Genomic DNA, 11,740 nt, shown 5'->3' with positions numbered 1-11,740 from the left:
ACTCATCGTCAAATCTATTAACATCGTAGTGAGTCACCCACTGATAAGAATATGGGTTGACAGGGTAATCTAACAAATCAAATTCATAGTCAACTCTATCATCATCCTAGTGGATTGGTCACCCACTAATAGGAGAATTAGTTGAAAGAGTTATACAACCAATAACATAATGTAGACACTCAGCATTCTACATTCAACATAGTTAGAATCATCATGATGCTACCCACCATATACCTGGCACATATGCACACACAACATATGTATGATCGACATAATCCTCCAATTTGTACACATCAAACACACTCATAGCACAGGTATAAATCAGTGTAATACCTCCAACAATACCTACCGAACCCGTGTGCATATATCAACATAGATATAATCGACAATACACCTCAAACAACCTCACATGGTATATATACACCTATGCCAAGAGTTTAATCAACATAATACTTCCAAACAAGCCTAACAGACACAAGTGCATCCACAAATCAAATATAATCCATAAAATACCTCAAATATTACACCAAACACATCTGCACATATCAGAACTCAGATTAAATCGATAAGATACATCCAATGAAACACTCAAACATATGTGCACATTCCACAACATAGTTTTTAATTGACAAATGCCTTCAATAAACAATCAGACATGTATGTCTAACCACTCGGGTATAATCAACTAGAAACCCATAATAATCATATGTATGAATATGTACGATCCAAAAGATAAAGTCAGAATTCAAGAACATCAAGACACTCTCATTTTTATCCTCAAAAATATCAACCCACATAATATCAGATGAATCAGTCTCTACTTCCCATAAGAGCAAGTCAGCATTCAAAACATCAAATCATTATTTATCCACATAGTCTAATATCAGAGGAAGTAAACATCAATTTTATCATCCTGTTAACTAACCACAACTAACCAGATTTATTAAAATCTCATAGGCACTCTCAACCATAAACTCTCTAGCACCCGATTTATAATCTGATCACCAACTATAAACATCAAACCTGTGATAATCATACATGACACTCACTATGTCACCATCAACAACAACCCAAATAATAGATCATCAAAATAGTTATCCACTAATAGATCATCAAACAACCACATAACATTTACTCTCATAAATCATTAGAAATCAACACATCACAATATCTGATCTCCCAATATCCCTCAACCTCAAATCATTCTCAACAATGTTCAAACATGATAACTCTCAAATGACCAATTTTCATCGTATCGGATACCCTAATATCCAAAAGATACGAGTATAAAAACTCTACTGGCTAAGTCCACAGGAATATATAGGTATCATCCATTACCCAGCTAACAATAGCAGAGGCTGATATGTGCCTCCATCTCCTAATAGTAGTAACAGAAGCTAAAACTACTGACGGTATGATATGAAAAATCACCAGAGACTATAATCCTTGATCTCTATTAGGGTCAACCAAGATCAGTGGCTAACCCAACATATGTAATATGAGCTACAACAACCAGACAGGTAATAAAGATAAAGTGCTAATAGATGTCCTAACTATCATAAAATAAACATCATACCTATTTGCCGTCTAGAGATGTTGCATCGCTGTCCAGTCCCCAACTTCTGACCTCAAAATTCCGAACGAGAAAATCGCTGGAAATCCATATAAATCTGAAACGGAAATCCGAAACATAACCATATCGAAAATCTAATAATGCCCAGTTTGACTCGCAAACCTGGCTACCCCAAATATCCAGAATACCAACAACAGGTATCCGATAAATCTCCAGAACATCAAAAGCAGGTATCATAACCCGCTCTGATACCAAATAAATTGGTATCAGATAAATCCCGAAATCCAAAATACGAAACAAAAGATCATAAAACTGTGCTCTGATACCACTAAATTGGTATCAGAATAAATCTCGAAAATCCAAAACGCATAGCAAGTATCGTATACCTGCTCTAATACCGCTAAATTGTCACGCCCCAGAGGAGTCCCTGTCCGAGAAAATTTCGACAGCATCTCCCCTGTACGGTGGACAATCTGAAACTTTTCTACATCTCACAAATACCTCAGCCACAGGCGGCTGGAATAATAACAACAAAATAAAACATTACCACGCAGTTATATATAATCTATTGAGCGTCTGGCTGTCACAACCACGCAGTTAAGATAATTAAATAGTAAAATAATACTCTGACTCGAAATCCACCCTACTCCACTACACTCGTAAAGCTCAAATCCGACGAACTCACCTCTTCTGCCGTCCAGGCAGGCATGTAGTAGAATAAAAACCAAATCCAAATCCATCGATATAATAAAATCTATACCATGTCCATAAGTAAATCAATCCAGAACATAACAAGTTCAAACAGTCTAGAACAGAAAGGGGAACCAAACAAAAAACCAATCACATCCTCGAGGTCTACAGGGACCAGCAACTGGAACTCTCTCCTGACAGCATCAACCTGAAAATATCAACAATGGAGGCGGGGTGAGTCCAACACTCAGCAGGTACAATTGATATGCAAAGTAAAGAAATAACACCTAGCACTAATCATGCGTACAGTCTCCTGATCAAAGAAAAATAAAAATATGCATATGAAGTAAACAGGAGAGGAACTGTACTAACCAGGACCTGAGTATAAGGACAAACAGTCCGAGTGGTATAGGAATCCTGTATGCATGTCAAACATAGGTATCCAAACAATATGCAGCATATAAATGCAGCAACCACAAACACAAGCAATAAATGCATCATGCATATGATGCCAATGATGCATCCTGGTCACCCCTGACGCCAATCGATCATCTCACACACATAGTGAGGCCGAGTGGGTAGGGCTGTGACAACCGTGCACTCTGTCGTCACTACTCCTGATGAGTGACCGAGTGGACGGGATGCTGTCGGAGTACACCTATCCTCCTACCCCAAATCATAAATGGGGGAGCGCAATGCTCTCATCTCCCGGTACTCAAAGACGGGGAGGAATCCCTGCCGGATAACACGTTGTGTCACACTACCCATGAGCGGACCAACGGTGCCTAACAGAGTCCCTGCTGCAACACACTCAGCCTGAATCGACCACTAACCCATGAGTGGTGGTGTGTGCAGATCCATGTAACTGGCGATGTGCTCAACAATAATGGAGCGGACTATCGCTTAGCATGCAATCATGCAAATGGTGCATGACACTAACCACAAAAAAATATCCTGACCTAATCCACGTATATATATAAAAATGCATCATAGGTCAACGAATCCAAAACAATCCAAAGGTATACAGAAGGTATAAAACCTAGGTCCTGAACATGGTCAAGCATGGCATATCACTACCCCTATAAGCATGTATAGACAGGTAAACTATGCATGGGATGCAAAACAAATCAATCAATCAAACATGTACCAAGATTTGGGTAGTGATTAACCGGAATAGATAAGAAACATAATTAATGAAACATGTTAATTCCATTACTAAGCATATCAAAGACAAAAAGTCAAAAGTACCCGCCTCCGATAAAATGGTCCAAATCTGACTCCGAGATACTCGTCTCACGTCAAAGTCCTGTGTTAAATCGCACAGTTTAGCTAACTTAATTATAAACAAATAGCTAAACTAATTTCTAATCCACTGACCAGTTAGGGTTAGTTTCATTAACCCCAACTACACCGTTATACAACTTCTAAACCTAAATTAAAAATTATTGCTAACACAACTAGCAATAATCTAACACAAAGATCAAAACCATAAACCTTACCTCAATTCAACCGCACTGGTTTATGCCCAAAGCTGTGAATCGCCCACGCACAAAGATGACCGGAGTTGTATTCACCGACCGAGCCTTAATTATCAACAATTTAATAATGATAACAGAAATTAGGTCTTCTCTAATCGAAATAAGATGTGAATATCACCAATTAAAATACCCAATTACATAACACAAAATTCCTTACCAAGAATCCAACTTACCCCTTGTCTCCACTCTGCCGGCGGCATGGCAACACTGAAGAAAAAGAGTGGCTCCGGCAGTGCTGAACTAGGGCACAGTGTTGGCGCAAGGGAGATCGGAGAGGGGCGGCAAACCTGAGATCTCCACAATGAGAGGCGACGGCAGAGGAGAGGAAACTTCTGTGTGCATCGACATTGCGACAAGGAAACTGGGGCACAGCGCGACGACGGCCAGTGCTGGGAAATCTGTGCCGACAGTGGCGTCGGGCTGGCTAGGGCACACGGTGGCCGGCACTAGGGCTGAAGGGAGAGCGTCGGCGGTGGCAAATCGCCGTCACTGAGGCACGGGTCTCGGACAGCACTAGCAAAGATCGCCGCAAAGCGCTCACCGGCGTCGGCAAGGTAGGCTAGGGCACAAGCACAGAGTAGGGAACCGGCGATGGAGTGAGCGTTGCCGACGCTTGGGGAAAAGGAGGAGCGGCACTCGGCGGTTAGGGCAAGGGGAGAGGGCGTCGGACGGTTCGGCGCGAGGAGTAGAAGGGAAATCACGCGAGGGGCTCGGGAATGCGGGGAAGGAAGCACAGTGACGAGAGGAAATAAATAAGAAAAGAAAGAATAAAAATAAAACTTTTCCTCTTTAAAGCGGGGTAGCCTAAACAGGCTTTTTCGGGCCCCGTTTTTTTATCTCCGTTAACCCGTCCATACGAGCTCCGAAAAATTCCCGAAAAATTTCCAAAAATTCCGAAAAATGCCCTTATTAATATTCGCCTATTTTCCGGTATTTTACATTCTCCCCCACTAATAAAAATTTGGTCCCCAAATTTCGTTGTCTACCATCAGCAAGTACTAATAACAGACAGAAAGTATAAATGCTGAACGGTAAACACATCACATACCTCAAGTGAAAAGATGAGGATATCGAGCTCGGATAGTGTCCTTGAGCTCCCAAGTAGCCTCCTCATCCGAATGATGTCGTCATCCGACTTTAACCAGCCGGATAGTCTTGTTCCGCAACTGACGCTCTTTCCGGCCGAGAATCCGTACCGGAACCTCCTCATATGTAATGTCAGGCTGAGCTGGAACTGGAATATCTGCCAGCACATGTGTCAGATCAGGCACGTATCTCCTCAGCATCGATACGTGAAATACATCGTGAACGCCTGACAGGGACGATGGTAGTGCCAATCGGTAAGCTACCGCTCCGATCCTCTCCAAGATCTCGAAAGGGCCAATGTACCACGGAGCTAGCTTACCTCTGAGGCCAAATCTCTTTACCCCTTTCGTGGGTGAAACTCGCAGAAATACATGGTCGCAAATGGAGAACTCTAAGAGTCTAAGTCTCCGATCAGCATAACTCTTCTGGCAGTCCTGTGCCTCTGACATCCTCCGTCTGATAGTACAGAACAACTCTGCCTCATGCTGAGCTCTATGAGGTCCCAATAGCTGGGCCTCTCCAACCTCATCCTAGAGGACGGGTGTCCGACAAGGTCTACCATACAACGCCTCAAACGGTGCCATCTGGATAGCCGAATGAAAGATGTTGTTGTAGGCAAACTCTACCAACGGCAGATGGTCCTCCCAACTGCCTCCAAAATCCATAACACATGACCTCAGCAGGTCCTCTAATGTCTGAATGGTCCGCTCTGACTGTCCATCTGTCTTGGATGGAAAGCGGTACTGAAACGGAGCTGTGTGCCCAAAGCCTGCTGCAGACTCTGCTAGAACCGAGACGTAAACCGTGGATCTCTATCCGAAATAATACTCAACGGAACACCATGTAGCCTGATGATCTCCCGGCAATACAGATCGCCAATCGATCCAGGGAATCAGTCCTCCGAATCGCTAAAAAGTGCGCGGACTTGGTTAATCGATCAACGATTACCCAAATCGCGTCATGGCCTCGTCGTGTCCTCGGCAAACTCACCACAAAGTCCATGGTAATATGATCCCACTTCCACTCAGGAATAGGAATCCGCTGAAGTAATCCTGCAGGTCTCTGGTGTTCAGCCTTCACCTGTTGACAGACAAGACATCTAGCTACGAAATCTGCGATGTCTTTCTTCATGCCGTTCCACCAGTAGGAACGCCTCAAATCTTGGTACATATGGGTACCGCCTGGGTGGGCAGCAAATCATGAGCGATGAGACTCCGGAAGTAACTCCTATAAGACCGGATGAGACTGAGGTACGCATAATCTATCTCGGAAGTATATAATACCCCCCTCGTCTCGTGTGAACTCGGTCTGCTGCCCGGAAGCTATCGGCTGTAAAATAAACTGCAAATACCGATCAGCAGCCTATGGCTCTCCATCCTTGTCCTGATCAACGACTGAGCAACCATGGTAACCAGAGTACCGTGCTCTGTCTGTCCTTACCCCTCAAGGCCCAAATCGGAGAAACCTTAAATCAAGTCTGTGACCACAACTCGGTGGCAAGCTAAAGTCCCTCCGGACTTCCTGCTAAGCGTATCGGCAACATATTAGTTTTCTCCGGTGATAGTCAATCGTACAGTCACAATCCTTCAGGAACTCCATCCATCTCCTCTGTTGGAGATTAAATTCCTTCTGGGTAAAAATATATATTTGAGACTCTTATGATCAGTGAGAATCTCAAATGTAATGCCATATAAATAATATCGCCAAATCTTCATGGCAAAAATAATGACGACTTGCCCATAACATGTACAGGGCAGTTCTTCTCCTGCTCCTTCAACCGACGAGAAGCATAGGAGACTACCATATCGTGCTGCATCAGAACAGCGCTCAACCCTGAATAGATGCGTCAGTGTAGAGGACATATCCGTCCTCTCCAGAAGGTAACACCAAAATCGGAGCCGACAGTAGTCTCCGCTTCAACTCCTAGAAGCTGGTCTTGTCATCCTTAATCCAAGTGAACTTCACGCCTTTCCAGGTCAAACGTGTCAGTGACATAGCTATCCGAGAGAAACCCTCAACGTATCTCCGGAAATATCGAGCCAAACAAAGGAAGTTGCGAGCCTCTTCTATAGACTCCGTCTACTCCCAACGGTAACAACCTCGATCTCCTGAGGAACCACGGTATACTCCTACTGATGACCGTGTGTCTCAAACATCTCACAGAAGACAACCAAAATACGCACTACTGATCTTCACATCTAGATGTTTCAGTCGAAACATCTCTAGAACTATGCAAAGATAGTGTACGTGATACACCTCAGATCAGGAATAAAACACCACGTCGTCAACAACGATAACGAATTCTGATCCAATATCCTAGGGATACCCAAGTCATCTAGTCCATGAAAACATCTAAGGCTCCATAAACCCTAATGGTAAAACCAATACACATAATGTCCGTATCACAGACATTCCCAATCCATAAGATCCTCGACAATAAACAGATCCGATCACCAACGATATAAATCACCAAAGAATAGATCCTCCAGTGTGAGAGCAACGCCCATCACAGAAAATACCACATATGGGGAGCAACGCTCTACCACAAGAAATCCTCAATATGTAGGAGTAACAATAATCCATAACATGTATCTGCAATAGATATGGGAGCAATGCTCCGCTACAAGCAATCCGAAATATATATATATGTGGGAGCTCCGCTCCACCACAAACGATCCATAAGTGTCCAAGGCATCTAACTATCCAACTAAAGGCTGCACGAGATCACTCGACCACATATCACTGTGGGCAACCAAAGGTATAAACAATCCAGCAATCAAATCAAACTCATCGTCAAATCTATTAACATCGTAGTGAGTCACCCACTGATAAGAATATGGGTTGACAGGGTAATCTAACAAATCAAATTCATAGTCAACTCTATCATCATCCTAGTGGATTGGTCACCCACTAATAGGAGAATTAGTTGAAAGAGTTATACAACCAATAACATAATGTAGACACTCAGCATTCTACATTCAACATAGTTAGAATCATCATGATGCTACCCACCATATACCTGGCACATATGCACACACAACATATGTATGATCGACATAATCCTCCAATTTGTACACATCAAACACACTCATAGCACAGGTATAAATCAGTGTAATACCTCCAACAATACCTACCGAACCCGTGTGCATATATCAACATAGATATAATCGACAATACACCTCAAACAACCTCACATGGTATATATACACCTATGCCAAGAGTTTAATCAACATAATACTTCCAAACAAGCCTAACAGACACAAGTGCATCCACAAATCAAATATAATCCATAAAATACCTCAAATATTACACCAAACACATCTGCACATATCAGAACTCAGATTAAATCGATAAGATACATCCAATGAAACACTCAAACATATGTGCACATTCCACAACATAGTTTTTAATTGACAAATGCCTTCAATAAACAATCAGACATGTATGTCTAACCACTCGGGTATAATCAACTAGAAACCCATAATAATCATATGTATGAATATGTACGATCCAAAAGATAAAGTCAGAATTCAAGAACATCAAGACACTCTCATTTTTATCCTCAAAAATATCAACCCACATAATATCAGATGAATCAGTCTCTACTTCCCATAAGAGCAAGTCAGCATTCAAAACATCAAATCATTATTTATCCACATAGTCTAATATCAGAGGAAGTAAACATCAATTTTATCATCCTGTTAACTAACCACAACTAACCAGATTTATTAAAATCTCATAGGCACTCTCAACCATAAACTCTCTAGCACCCGATTTATAATCTGATCACCAACTATAAACATCAAACCTGTGATAATCATACATGACACTCACTATGTCACCATCAACAACAACCCAAATAATAGATCATCAAAATAGTTATCCACTAATAGATCATCAAACAACCACATAACATTTACTCTCATAAATCATTAGAAATCAACACATCACAATATCTGATCTCCCAATATCCCTCAACCTCAAATCATTCTCAACAATGTTCAAACATGATAACTCTCAAATGACCAATTTTCATCGTATCGGATACCCTAATATCCAAAAGATACGAGTATAAAAACTCTACTGGCTAAGTCCACAGGAATATATAGGTATCATCCATTACCCAGCTAACAATAGCAGAGGCTGATATGTGCCTCCATCTCCTAATAGTAGTAACAGAAGCTAAAACTACTGACGGTATGATATGAAAAATCACCAGAGACTATAATCCTTGATCTCTATTAGGGTCAACCAAGATCAGTGGCTAACCCAACATATGTAATATGAGCTACAACAACCAGACAGGTAATAAAGATAAAGTGCTAATAGATGTCCTAACTATCATAAAATAAACATCATACCTATTTGCCGTCTAGAGATGTTGCATCGCTGTCCAGTCCCCAACTTCTGACCTCAAAATTCCGAACGAGAAAATCGCTGGAAATCCATATAAATCTGAAACGGAAATCCGAAACATAACCATATCGAAAATCTAATAATGCCCAGTTTGACTCGCAAACCTGGCTACCCCAAATATCCAGAATACCAACAACAGGTATCCGATAAATCTCCGAACATCAAAAGCGGTATCATAACCCGCTCTGATACCAAATAAATTGGTATCAGATAAATCCCGAAATCCAAAATACGAAACAAAAGATCATAAAACTGTGCTCTGATACCACTAAATTGGTATCAGAATAAATCTCGAAAATCCAAAACGCATAGCAAGTATCGTATACCTGCTCTAATACCGCTAAATTGTCACGCCCCAGAGGAGTCCCTGTCCGAGAAAATTTCGACAGCATCTCCCCTGTACGGTGGACAATCTGAAACTTTTCTACATCTCACAAATACCTCAGCCACAGGCGGCTGGAATAATAACAACAAAATAAAACATTACCACGCAGTTATATATAATCTATTGAGCGTCTGGCTGTCACAACCACGCAGTTAAGATAATTAAATAGTAAAATAATACTCTGACTCAAAATCCACCCTACTCCACTACACTCGTAAAGCTCAAATCCGACGAACTCACCTCTTCTGCCGTCCAGGCAGGCATGTAGTAGAATAAAAACCAAATCCAAATCCATCGATATAATAAAATCTATACCATGTCCATAAGTAAATCAATCCAGAACATAACAAGTTCAAACAGTCTAGAACAGAAAGGGGAACCAAACAAAAAACCAATCACATCCTCGAGGTCTACAGGGACCAGCAACTGGAACTCTCTCCTGACAGCATCAACCTGAAAATATCAACAATGGAGGCGGGGTGAGTCCAACACTCAGCAGGTACAATTGATATGCAAAGTAAAGAAATAACACCTAGCACTAATCATGCGTACAGTCTCCTGATCAAAGAAAAATAAAAATATGCATATGAAGTAAACAGGAGAGGAACTGTACTAACCAGGACTGAGTATAAGGACAAACAGTCCGAGTGGTATAGGAATCAGTATGCATGTCAAACATAGGTATCCAAACAATATGCGACATATAAATGCAGCAACCACAAACACAAGCAATAAATGCATCATGCATATGATGCCAATGATGCATCCTGGTCACCCCTGACGCCAGTCGATCATCTCACACACATAGTGAGGCCGAGTGGGTAGGGTTGTGACAACCGTGCACTCTGTCGTCACTACTCCTGATGAGTGACCGAGTGGACGGGATGCTGTCGGAGTACACCTATCCTCCTACCCCAAATCATAAATGGGGGAGCGCAATGCTCTCATCTCCCGGTACTCAAAGACGGGGAGGAATCCCTGCCGGATAACACGTTGTGTCACACTACCCATGAGCGGACCAACGGTGCCTAACAGAGTCCCTGCTGCAACACACTCAGCCTGAATCGACCACTAACCCATGAGTGGTGGTGTGTGCAGATCCATGTAACTGGCGATGTGCTCAACAATAATGGAGCGGACTATCGCTTAGCATGCAATCATGCAAATGGTGCATGACACTAACCACAAAAAAATATCCTGACCTAATCCACGTATATATATAAAAATGCATCATAGGTCAACGAATCCAAAACAATCCAAAGGTATACAGAAGGTATAAAACCTAGGTCCTGAACATGGTCAAGCATGGCATATCACTACCCCTATAAGCATGTATAGACAGGTAAACTATGCATGGGATGCAAAACAAATCAATCAATCAAACATGTACCAAGATTTGGGTAGTGATTAACCGGAATAGATAAGAAACATAATTAATGAAACATGTTAATTCCATTACTAAGCATATCAAAGACAAAAAGTCAAAAGTACCCGCCTCCGATAAAATGGTCCAAATCTGACTCCGAGATACTCGTCTCACGTCAAAGTCCTGTGTTAAATCGCACAGTTTAGCTAACTTAATTATAAACAAATAGCTAAACTAATTTCTAATCCACTGACCAGTTAGGGTTAGTTTCATTAACCCCAACTACACCGTTATACAACTTCTAAACCTAAATTAAAAATTATTGCTAACACAACTAGCAATAATCTAACACAAAGATCAAAACCATAAACCTTACCTCAATTCAACCGCACTGGTTTATGCCCAAAGCTGTGAATCGCCCACGCACAAAGATGACCGGAGTTGTATTCACCGACCGAGCCTTAATTATCAACAATTTAATAATGATAACAGAAATTAGGTCTTCTCTAATCGAAATAAGATGTGAATATCACCAATTAAAATACCCAATTACATAACACAAAATTCCTTACCAAGAATCCAACTTACCCCTTGTCTCCACTCTGCCGGCGGCATGGCAACACTGAAGAAAAAGAGTGGCTCCGGCAGTGCTGAACTAGGGCACAGTGTTGGCGCAAGGGTTTTTT

General features: G+C 41.6%; 2 long non-coding RNA genes across 2 annotated transcripts; both read right to left on the bottom strand.

Annotated features, from left to right (window-relative positions):
• Window positions 1-3,559: 3,559 nt before the first annotated feature.
• Window positions 3,560-4,113, bottom strand: LOC121973251. Its single transcript, XR_006109450.1, has 3 exons — window positions 3,975-4,113; window positions 3,763-3,846; window positions 3,560-3,569 (listed from the first exon to the last, which is right to left on the bottom strand). It is a non-coding gene; the product is annotated as an uncharacterized LOC121973251 (long non-coding RNA).
• Window positions 4,114-11,227: 7,114 nt separating this feature from the next.
• LOC121973250 lies at window positions 11,228-11,734 on the bottom strand. The gene is made up of 3 exons (XR_006109449.1): window positions 11,643-11,734; window positions 11,431-11,514; window positions 11,228-11,237 (listed from the first exon to the last, which is right to left on the bottom strand). It is a non-coding gene; the product is annotated as an uncharacterized LOC121973250 (long non-coding RNA).
• Between the last annotated feature and the right edge of the window lie 6 nt (window positions 11,735-11,740).

This window comes from Zingiber officinale, chromosome 4A (assembly GCF_018446385.1).
Source record: "Zingiber officinale cultivar Zhangliang chromosome 4A, Zo_v1.1, whole genome shotgun sequence".
Lineage (NCBI taxonomy): Eukaryota > Viridiplantae > Streptophyta > Magnoliopsida > Zingiberales > Zingiberaceae > Zingiber > Zingiber officinale.
The sequence above is the reverse complement of the archived record's forward strand: the minus strand, read 5'-3'. Positions and strand labels throughout refer to the sequence as shown.